This window comes from Ceratotherium simum, chromosome 2 (assembly GCF_057802395.1).
Source record: "Ceratotherium simum simum isolate JZ-2026a chromosome 2, ASM5780239v1, whole genome shotgun sequence".
Taxonomy (NCBI): Eukaryota; Metazoa; Chordata; class Mammalia; order Perissodactyla; family Rhinocerotidae; genus Ceratotherium; species Ceratotherium simum.
This window is the reverse complement of record NC_141901.1, coordinates 46634168-46644004: the sequence shown is the minus strand read 5'-3', so window position 1 is coordinate 46644004 and position 9837 is coordinate 46634168. Positions and strand designations below refer to the sequence as shown.

Sequence of the window (9837 nt, the reverse complement as noted above, 5' to 3'; positions counted from 1 at the left end):
GTAGGAACAAAGCACATAATAACAACAATAATAATAGCTTTCTCAGAGCTCTACTGTGTGACCAGCACGGTTCCTCTGTGCTTCACCATGTAATAACTTATTTAGTCCACATAACAACCCTGAGACAGTGTAGGTTATTAAGATCCCTTGTTGCAGAGGAGAACACTAAGGCGCTGACAGGCTGAGCTCACTTCCCAAGGGTCCCAGCCCTGTGAGCATGAGAGCCAGCACTCAGACCCGGGCAGTGTGCCTCCAGAGCCCTTGCTCTTGGCCATCATGCTCAGTTGTAACTGGGAAGACTTCACTGAGATTGGCATCCCCTTCTTCTGGCTCAACCTCCAAGATTTTAAAGAGAAAAAGAAGATTAAAAGTAAAGCCTACAAAACACTCAGAGCTAATTAGTGAAATAGAGAAGGAGAGGAGAAAGAGCACACAAAACCATTTAGTCTTCCCCAGAAACAGACCTCAGGCTTCAGGGATGATGCAATCACACCTCCTAAGAGAAGTGTTTATCTGCCTTGAATTTTCTTCTTTTTTCAATTTTAATTTTTTTCATTGAGGTGTACTTGACATAGAACATTATATTAAATTCAGGTGTACAACATAATGATTCGATATTTATATATATTGTAAAATGATCACCACAATAAGTCTAGTTAACATCTGTCACCACACATAGTTACAGAATTCTTTTTTCTTGTCATGAGAACTTTTAAGATCTACTCTTTTAGCTACTTTCAAATATGCAACACAGTATTATTAGCTATCGTCACCACGTTATACATTACATCATCATGACATTTATTTTGTAGCTGGAAGTTTGTACCTTTTGACTCCCTTCACCACTTCACCTACCCTCCACCCCTCGCCTCTGGCAACCACCAATCTGTTCTCCGTATCTAAGAGCTTGCTTTTGGGTTTTGGGTTTTTTTGTTTGGTTTTTCTGTTTTTGTTTTTTTATAGATATCAACTGTAAGTGAGATCATACAGTATTTGTCTTTCTTTGTCTGATTTATTTCACTTAGCACAATGCCCTCAAAGTCCATCCATGTGGTCCCAAATGGCAAGATTTCAGTCCTTTCTTATGGCTGAATAATATTCCATTGTATCTTTCTTTATCCATCATCCGTTGATGGACGCTTAGGTGGTTTCCATATCTTGGCTATTGTAAATAATGCAGCAATGAATGGGGGGGGGGTGCATGTATCTTTTCAAGTTAGTGTTTTCCTTTTCTTTGGATAAATGTCCAGAAGTGGAGTTACTGGATCATATGATGGTTCCAGCTTTAATATTTTGAGGAAACGCCATACTGTTTTCCATTGTGGCTGCACCAATTTACATCCCCACCAACGCTGCACAAGGGTTCCCTTTTCTCTACATCCTCGCCAACACTTGTTATTTCTTGTCTTTTTCATAATAGCCATTCTAACAGGCGTGAAGTGATAGCTCATCGAGAGTTTGCTTTGTATTTCCCTGATGATTAGTGATGTTGAGCATCTTTTCACATACCTGTTGGCCATCTGTATGTCTTCTTTGGAAAAATGTCTATTCAGATCCTCTCCCAAGTTTTAAATCAGATTGTTTGTCTTTTTGCTGTTGAGCTGTATGAGGATATTTTGTATTTTGAATATTAACCCCTTATCAGAGACATGGATTGCAAATATTTTCTCCCATTCAATAGGTTGCCTTTTCATTTTGTTGATGGTTTCCTTTGCTGTGCAGAGATTTTTATTTTGATGTAGTCATGCTTGTCTAGTTTTACTTTGTTGCCTTTGCTTTAGGTGTCAAATCCAAAAAATCAACTCTAAGACCAATGTCAAGGACTTGACTCTTCTTAATGGTCTGAACAAGGGAGTACCCAAGAGAGGCTCACAGAAAAATGTGACAGTGCCTTTTGCATTCAAAGTGTAGAGGGGACGGCTGAGCACTCCCACCTTCTTGAATTAGAGCAGGAGGGATCATTCCTGGAGTGACGAGGGGGACGGGAGTGAGGTGCCATAAAAATGAGCCCAAATCATGTTTTCAAAGATCATTAATGAACATAGCACTTTCACATTTAGCCATATCCATGTGCCTGTATCATTAACTACCTTACATTTTCTTTGCATTGATTTACATTTTTTACACAGAAAATTTATTTTTAATATTGTCTATATATATACACATATACAAATGATATACGTATACATATACAAGTGATAAGAAAAACACCAGTATGAATTGCCACAAGCAGGACGGAACTATAGAATTAGACAAAGGGGAAAATCCTGTGCTGTTATAGCTAATATCAGAGCTAATAAGCAGAGCTCATGAGGTTCCACAAGCATTCCCTTGAGGGCTGAGCAGTGGCAGCCCTTGGAGTAACCTAGAACAGTGCCCGGGCTGGAGTGATCAATGTAAGAAAATCCTTGTTATGGCCGGTTTACCACTGCCCCACAAAAGCCAGGGCACAGAATGGTTCTTTACTGGCCAAGGGAAAACACTAATGTCCTCCTCTCAATCAAAGCTCAGGGACCACCTAGAGATCAGTACAGACCCAAGAGCTGCTGGCATTGGGGATCAAATAAATGGACTAAAGTCAATCTCATGCTGAGCAAGAAGTTAGGAACTTGAAATAAAACATCTCATGTGTAACTGACTGGCTAGATGAATGAGCTAGATCTGCATCGTCTAAATGGTGTCTACTAGACACATGTGGCAATTGAGTGCTTGAAATGTGGCTAGTATTGAGAAACTGAACTTTTTATTTATTTGGTTTTTACTTAACTTTAACTAATTTGAATTTGAATAGCCACACGCAGCTAGTGGCTACAGTATGGGACAGCACAGGTTAGAGAATAACCATTATACCATAAAATCATCTGCTTTATTTCCTTGTAGCAATAAACAAATTTAATAAGATCTCACACTTAATAACAATTCTGAATGGCTTTCTCCACCTGCTTAGATACAGGTGAATGTCAGCTCCTGCTGCCTTTGCCTCATTAGATTCCCACACTTCCACCAAGGGAATGGGAGCCTCAGTCCTGCTCTCTCACAGATGGGTTCTCGGCTGACTTGGAGTGACACAGAGCTCTGCCCAAGTGGGGACTTCATGCCTTCTGTCCCAAATTTGACTGATATCATTGTAGCACTGCGTTGGCCCTAATATTGTGTACTGAGGAGTTTCTATGTTTTTGAAGGCACCAGGGCGAGTCAGTGAATCCATGCTCTGGTTGGTGGGAGACCACAAAGAGCTATGCAAACTTTGCGTGGATTAGGCGAGGTAGGAGTGAGGCGATCCCGTCAGCAATTGCGGGACAGTGGTAGAAGTTTGTCCGATCCCCAGGACACTGTGTTTGATTCTCAAGAATGACATCTTACTGAATTTTGGAAAACTAATTTCTCTATTGCACACACAAGACTGCAGTTTAAGAATGGAAGTCAGAGAAACAACGGCCTTAGAGGACAAGTAAGGAACAAGTTTTGAGGTAGGACTTGGATGGTGATGGAGAGGTTTTGACTCTCAATGGGGGCCAAATGGTCAGGCCCAGGGAAGCTCTGGCACCTCGGGGGCTTCACTCTGGGTGCCATTACCCTTCACTCCCAAGTCCCTCCTGAGAGCAGAAGAGCATCCTGGAACAAAGGAAAAGCACAAGAGGTTTCCCAAATCCACCAGAAGCAGGGGGTGAGACACAAGGACCAGAATGGAGAAGCAAAGCGGTTTAGACACAGAGAGAATTACAATGGGTGTGTTAACTATACACCAACGGTGAACTGGTTTCATTTAAAGACTAAGAAGGACCTGTCTTCCAACAGTTCACGGACTAAAATTTCCAAGGAAGTGTGTCCACCCCTGAATATATTTCAAAGCTAGCTATGATGTATATACAGATGTTAACATGAAAATTATATTTAAATAGTAGTAGTAAATAAGAGACTTTGGTTGGGTTATCTCACAGATTTCCTCATAAAAATGGGAAACAGTTATTACAATGTTGTCACTAAACAAAGACAAAAACAGGATTTATAAAAGAGACAGAAAAGAGAGGAGAAAGAAAACCACAGATAGCTTGGGAATGGGGAATTGTATTTTTCTTTTCCTTGGTAAACGAGTAAAGTCAAAAGCCTGAGGACAGCAGAGATATCACAATAAATATTTTGAACTTACTTTGCATCCTAGCCGAGGCCAAACCGGTAGAATAAGTATCAACATCACTTTAGGAATAACCACGTGGCTTTCAACTTTCTGTACTGAGGCATAATAAATATAAAGGACAAAAAGCGTACAGTTCAAAAACATTTACCAGTGTAAACCAACATGAATAACTACTGATGTAGCACCCAGACTAAGGTGCAGAGCATTTCCAGACCCCAGAAAGCTTCCTCATGACTCTTCCCATGCAAGAGCTCACGGAGTAATCTCCACCCACCGCCAACTGACGACTTCTACCAATACAGGTTAGTGTTTCCTGCCCTTTACTTTCACATTAATGGAATCATAAAGTATGTACTGGGTTTTTGTGGGAAAAGAGCATGGGTCTAGCTTCTTTTGATCCACGTTATGTCTATGAAATTTATCCATGTTTCCCATGTAGTTCTTTGTTTCTGTGTGCGTTCCTTGCATGAATATATCTCAACATATTTCTTTCTTCCATTATTCTTGGACTTGTGAGTTGTTTCCTGTTTAGGATACTTTGAATTGGTATGAACATTCTTTTTTTTTTAATTGATGTTTTAATAGTTTATAACCTTGTGAAATTTTTGGTTGTACATTTTTGTTTGTCCGTCACCATATATATTTCTCTCTTTACCCCTTGTGCCCACGCCCTACCACCATTGCCCCTGTAACCACAATACAGTTTTCTCTGTCCATGTGTTGGTTTATATTCCACATATGAGTGAGATCATACAGTGTTTGTCTTTCTCTTTCTGGCTTATTTCACTTAACATAATACCCTCCAGGTCCATCCATGTTGTTGCAAATGGGACGAATTTGTCTTTTTTTATGGCTGAGTTGTATTCCATTGTATATATATATATACCACATCTTCTTGATCCAATCATCAGTCGAGGGACACTTGGGTTGCTTCCACTTCTTGGCTATAGTGAATAATGCTGCAATGAACTTAGGAGTGCATAAGACTCTTTGGGTTGTTGATTTCAGGTTTGTTGGGTACATTCCCAGTAGTGGGATAGCTGGATCATAGGGTATTTCTATTTTTAATTCTTTGAGGAATCTCCGGTATGAACATTCTTTTAAATGTCTTTTGGTGGTGATGAAATAATGAGAATAATAAGAAATTTTCATATATCGAGGAATATGAGGAAGCCATTTTAGTTTTAAAACCAGATTCTGCCCAAACGTGTTTTCCCCAGAGTGGGCTGACTTATGACCTGTCAAACATGCATTGTACGTCTGCTTTAAACATTAAACATTATCCCAAAGCAAAGAATGTACTCTTCTAAGATAGGGATGAATGCCCCCCTTCCTCTGACACCGATAGCAGCACTTCTTTGAAGAAGAGCATTCCTTCCCAGAAACCAGGGTCAGGTTGACTTGCTGTGTATGTGCTAAACTGCAGTAAGACATCTTGTGCCTTTGAAAAAAAAGTATTCCTATCATGCTTGATGTATGTTCTTTGTTCTGAAAAGACATATAATCATGCTGTAAACCACGCTTCTCTGGAGTGCGTTCTTCCCTGGTGGAGACTGCACTTCCGGGCTAGTCCTCAGCTTTGCTCAAATAAATTTCACCTTATCTTTCTTATCTATAGATTGGTTATTGATTATTTGTGTCAACAGTGGACATATTCACACATTTCTCTAGGGAAGCTCATTCCAATAGAAATATAATACCAGTCACAGGAATTGTAAGTTTTCTAGTAGATACATTTCAAAAAGTAAAATGAAAGAGGTGAAGTCTATTTTAATAATATTTTATGAGACCTACTATATATCAAAAATATAATCATTGCAACATGTGACACTAGCAACATTTCAAGTGTTCAGTGGCCACATGTGGCTTGTAGCTAGCATATTGGAGAGCACAGGTCTAAGGTATAGAGCTAAAGTAGAATTTCTGGGCCACACCATACAACCGTGTATGTACGACTTGTAGCTGATACTTCCAAAAATTTTTCCAACATTGTTGACCTTATTTATACTCTTACTGGAAATGAACGAGAGTTTCCAGTGCTGCCCATCCTGTCAACATTTGGAATTGTCAGTCTTGTTTTTCTGTCAGGTTTATGAGGTGATAGTTACATGCAGTAAAATTCACCAACATTAGATTACACGACATAATTTTCAATGATCTAATTTCTTTGCAAGGCTGGATTTAATCTTCAACTAAATATTTTATTTTTCGATGTTACAAATTCAGCAACAAAATTTTTCCTTGAGGAAATATCACATTTAAAGTAGAAGTAGTAAAACATTTTTTCTAGAAATTCTTAATTCTCTTATTTTAAATTTATATATTAATTTATATAAGTGATTATTACCGCCCTTAAACTAATCTGGGAAGTAATACCTTTAAATTTTGAGAGACCTAATTTGTCTATTCCCTCTAGAGGAAGAGAAAGTATATTGATTTGTTTCTGAGAAAATATATTTATAAAAGGGAAAGATTCCATCACCCTACTGGGCGTTCTAAAGGAACTAATTGTGGTAGGTAACATTATTTAAGGTGGAAACAGAGGCAATGATATCTATTAAACAACGCTTACTGGTGAGGGAAACAAAAGGAAATAATGCAGCAACATGAGGTCCTTGAAGGACCCTTGTTGCTAAAATCAGAGTAATTCTATGATACCCTTTTGAGTCACACAAGATACTGTCTTTTCCAGGGTATACATCTGTGCATGAAGTAATTGCTTTTCATGATTTTATTAAGGCTGAACTTGCTTACAGTTCTGGAAAGTATTAAATCATGATTTGTATACTTGTCAGAATTGTTCATGTTGCTGATTTAATTGCTTGTTTGTAATGCTATAACTGTCTTTCCTCTCCTTTCTGCAGTCTAATTTAAACAATCATTAAAGGACATTAAAGAAAAGTTATTTAGCTCTTTAGAAATAGAAGTATAATGATGTACGCCTGAAATTTATACAATGTTATAAACCAATGTTACTGCAATAAACAAAAAAAAAATTAAAAAAGAACTATGTGAAAAAAAATAAAAAATAAAATAAAAATAAAAAAAAAGAAACTTGAGTATACCAATCAAAGAAAGCTGCCCCTTGCATGCTAGAAATTCAGTTTTTTTCCTGTACTGAGACCCTCCTTAAGTGTAGCAATTGACTAAAGCCAAGAGTTCCTGTGGAGAGATTGTGTGCATTCAGATCATCCTTATTATAGATATTCCACTTTTTGCAGAAATTGACACCTATTGCTTGGGCCCATAAGGTTCTCTCATTTGAGAGACAAGATGTGAAAAACTTCTCAGTGCTACAGTCTCTCGTACCAGGAAATACCAGAAGCTGCAGCACGACAGGCAATCAAAAAAGACTCACAGACTAGAGTAACTGTCATCTACTACCTAACAGGGAATGGATCCCTGTCAACCACCATCGGCTATCCATATGCAACAGAATATGTCTGTGTAATGTTCAAATGTTCTTCTGTTGTACCTCCCCCTTGGTTAAGTCAGGAGGGCACCACTCCTCTTATTAGAATATCACAGATAGATGTATAGAAAGATTGTTGTATTGGCAAGTAAGTGAGGAAAGGTACATTGGTAGAGTTGGAAAAGAAATTGGACAATAATTTGGTACCCCTTCTGTGTAAGGCAAATTTGCAGGATTTACTAAAATGAGAAGCATATAAACACTACAATGTAGCAATTGCACCACCAGTTGTCCACACTATAGAAATACCTGCATAAGCAGCCAAAGATATGTGAACAAGAATGAGGGGTGCAGCATTATCTGTAACCATGAAACCAACTTAATTTAAAAAGCAATATGAAAAAGGTTAAATAAATAATGCACAAACTATGGAAGAAATGTCTTTGTCAAAAATAATGCAGAGGATAGTTATGATGATGATTCCGCTGATCATAACATTGTTGATAGAGCCATTACTAAATCCAGGCACATCCTGGGGATAGGACACTTTTGCTGGCCTCATATTACAGATGAAAAAATTGTGGCACATCAACACCAAATTCTGGAAAGGATGTGGAGCAATAAGAACTCTCATTCATTACTGGTGGGAATGCAAAATGGTATAGCCAGTTTGAAAGACAGTTTGGCATGTTTTTGCAAAACTAAAAATATTCTTCACATATGATCCAGCAATCACATTCCTTGCTCTTTATCCGAAGGAGTTGAAAAGTTATGTCCATGCAAACACTTGCACACAGATGTTTATAGCAGCTTTATTCATAATTACCAAAACTTAGAAGCAATCAAGGTGTTTTTCAATAGTTAAATGGATAAATAAACAGTGGCCCATCCAGACAATGGAATATTATTCAACACTAAAAAGAAATGAGCTATCAAGTCATGAAAAGACTTGGAATCTTAAATGCATATTACTAAGTGACAGAAGCCGATGTGAAAAGGCTCCATACCATATGATTCCAACTCTACGACATTCTGGAAAAGGCAAAACTATGGAGAGAGTAAAAAGATCAGTGTTTGCCAGAGGTTGGGGGAGGAGGATGAATAGGCAGAGCAGGAAGGATTTTTAGGGTAGTGAAAATACTCTGGATGATACTATGATGGCAGATACATGCCATCGTACATTTGTCCAATCCCATAGAATGTACAACACCAAGAGTGAACTGTAATGTAAACTATGGATTTTGGGAGATTATGATGTGTCAATGCAGATTCACCAACTGTAATAAATGTACCACTCTGGCAGGGGATGTTAATAAAGAGGGAGGTTATGCATATGGGAGGGGGGGCAGGGAGCATAGGAGAAATCTCTGTTACCTTCCCCTCCAATTTTGCCCTGAACCTGAAAAGCTCTAATTGTAGTCTTAATTAAAAAAAAAAAAAAGTAGGCTCACTTGAGAAGCTCCATCTTCCCAAAGTAAGCATTTTGAGAAATGAATGTAAGCATACCTACAAAATTAAACACATGTGCGCGCGCGCGCGCGCGCGCACACACACACACACACACACACACATACACAAACACAGAAATATTAAAGCAGCCAAAGTTCAACTTACTCCTACAAGCCTATAAAGGGCGGAATACAGATTTTATCCCACCATACCAGAAGCCGGGTTCTTAGGTCTCCGTTTCAGGAATTCCTCTAATTCACGTATCAACCGGACATCCCAGCACATATTGTGTGAGAATCAGGTTGGGGATGTGGGATGGCTCCAAAGAGATATTAGATGAAAAGTGGATACCACCCAGAATAGGGGAGGGTAAATTTTCTAGGAGGAAATCTACAGGTGATCAAGAGCAGGAAATAGGTGAGAGTCAGTCAAAAGCCACACACTCTACGTCCCTGGGTGGGCTCGAACCACCAACCTTTCGGTTAACAGCCGAACGCGCTAACCGATTGCGCCACAGAGACACGGTAGACTGCTTCTCCCGGCCTCCTTAGGGAGTGAGCACGTACTAACTCTTAGGCTCTGCCGCCTGCCTTGCAGGAAAACTGCAGATTCCAAAGCCTCGGAAAACCAGAGAGATTACCTTAATGAATCGAGATCTTCGTCTGATTGGAAACCTGTGCGTTGGGCGATTCCGGAGGAAGAAGGGCAGCCGAATCGCCTCGCTCTCACTCCTTGCGCATGACTCGATTCAGAAGCCAGTACCCCCGGAGTCGCCCAGGGCGCGACCCTCCCGGGCGTGAGCCGAGTGGGGCCCAAGGACCCCTGAACGCCCCGTGGG

The 9837-nt window shown here is 39.4% G+C and overlaps 1 non-coding gene across 1 annotated transcript; it reads right to left on the bottom strand.

The window, feature by feature from the left end:
• Positions 1 to 9446: 9446 nt before the first annotated feature.
• On the bottom strand, positions 9447 to 9520 carry TRNAN-GUU (transfer RNA asparagine (anticodon GUU)). Its single transcript has one exon. It is a non-coding gene; the product is annotated as a tRNA-Asn (tRNA).
• Between the last annotated feature and the right edge of the window lie 317 nt (positions 9521 to 9837).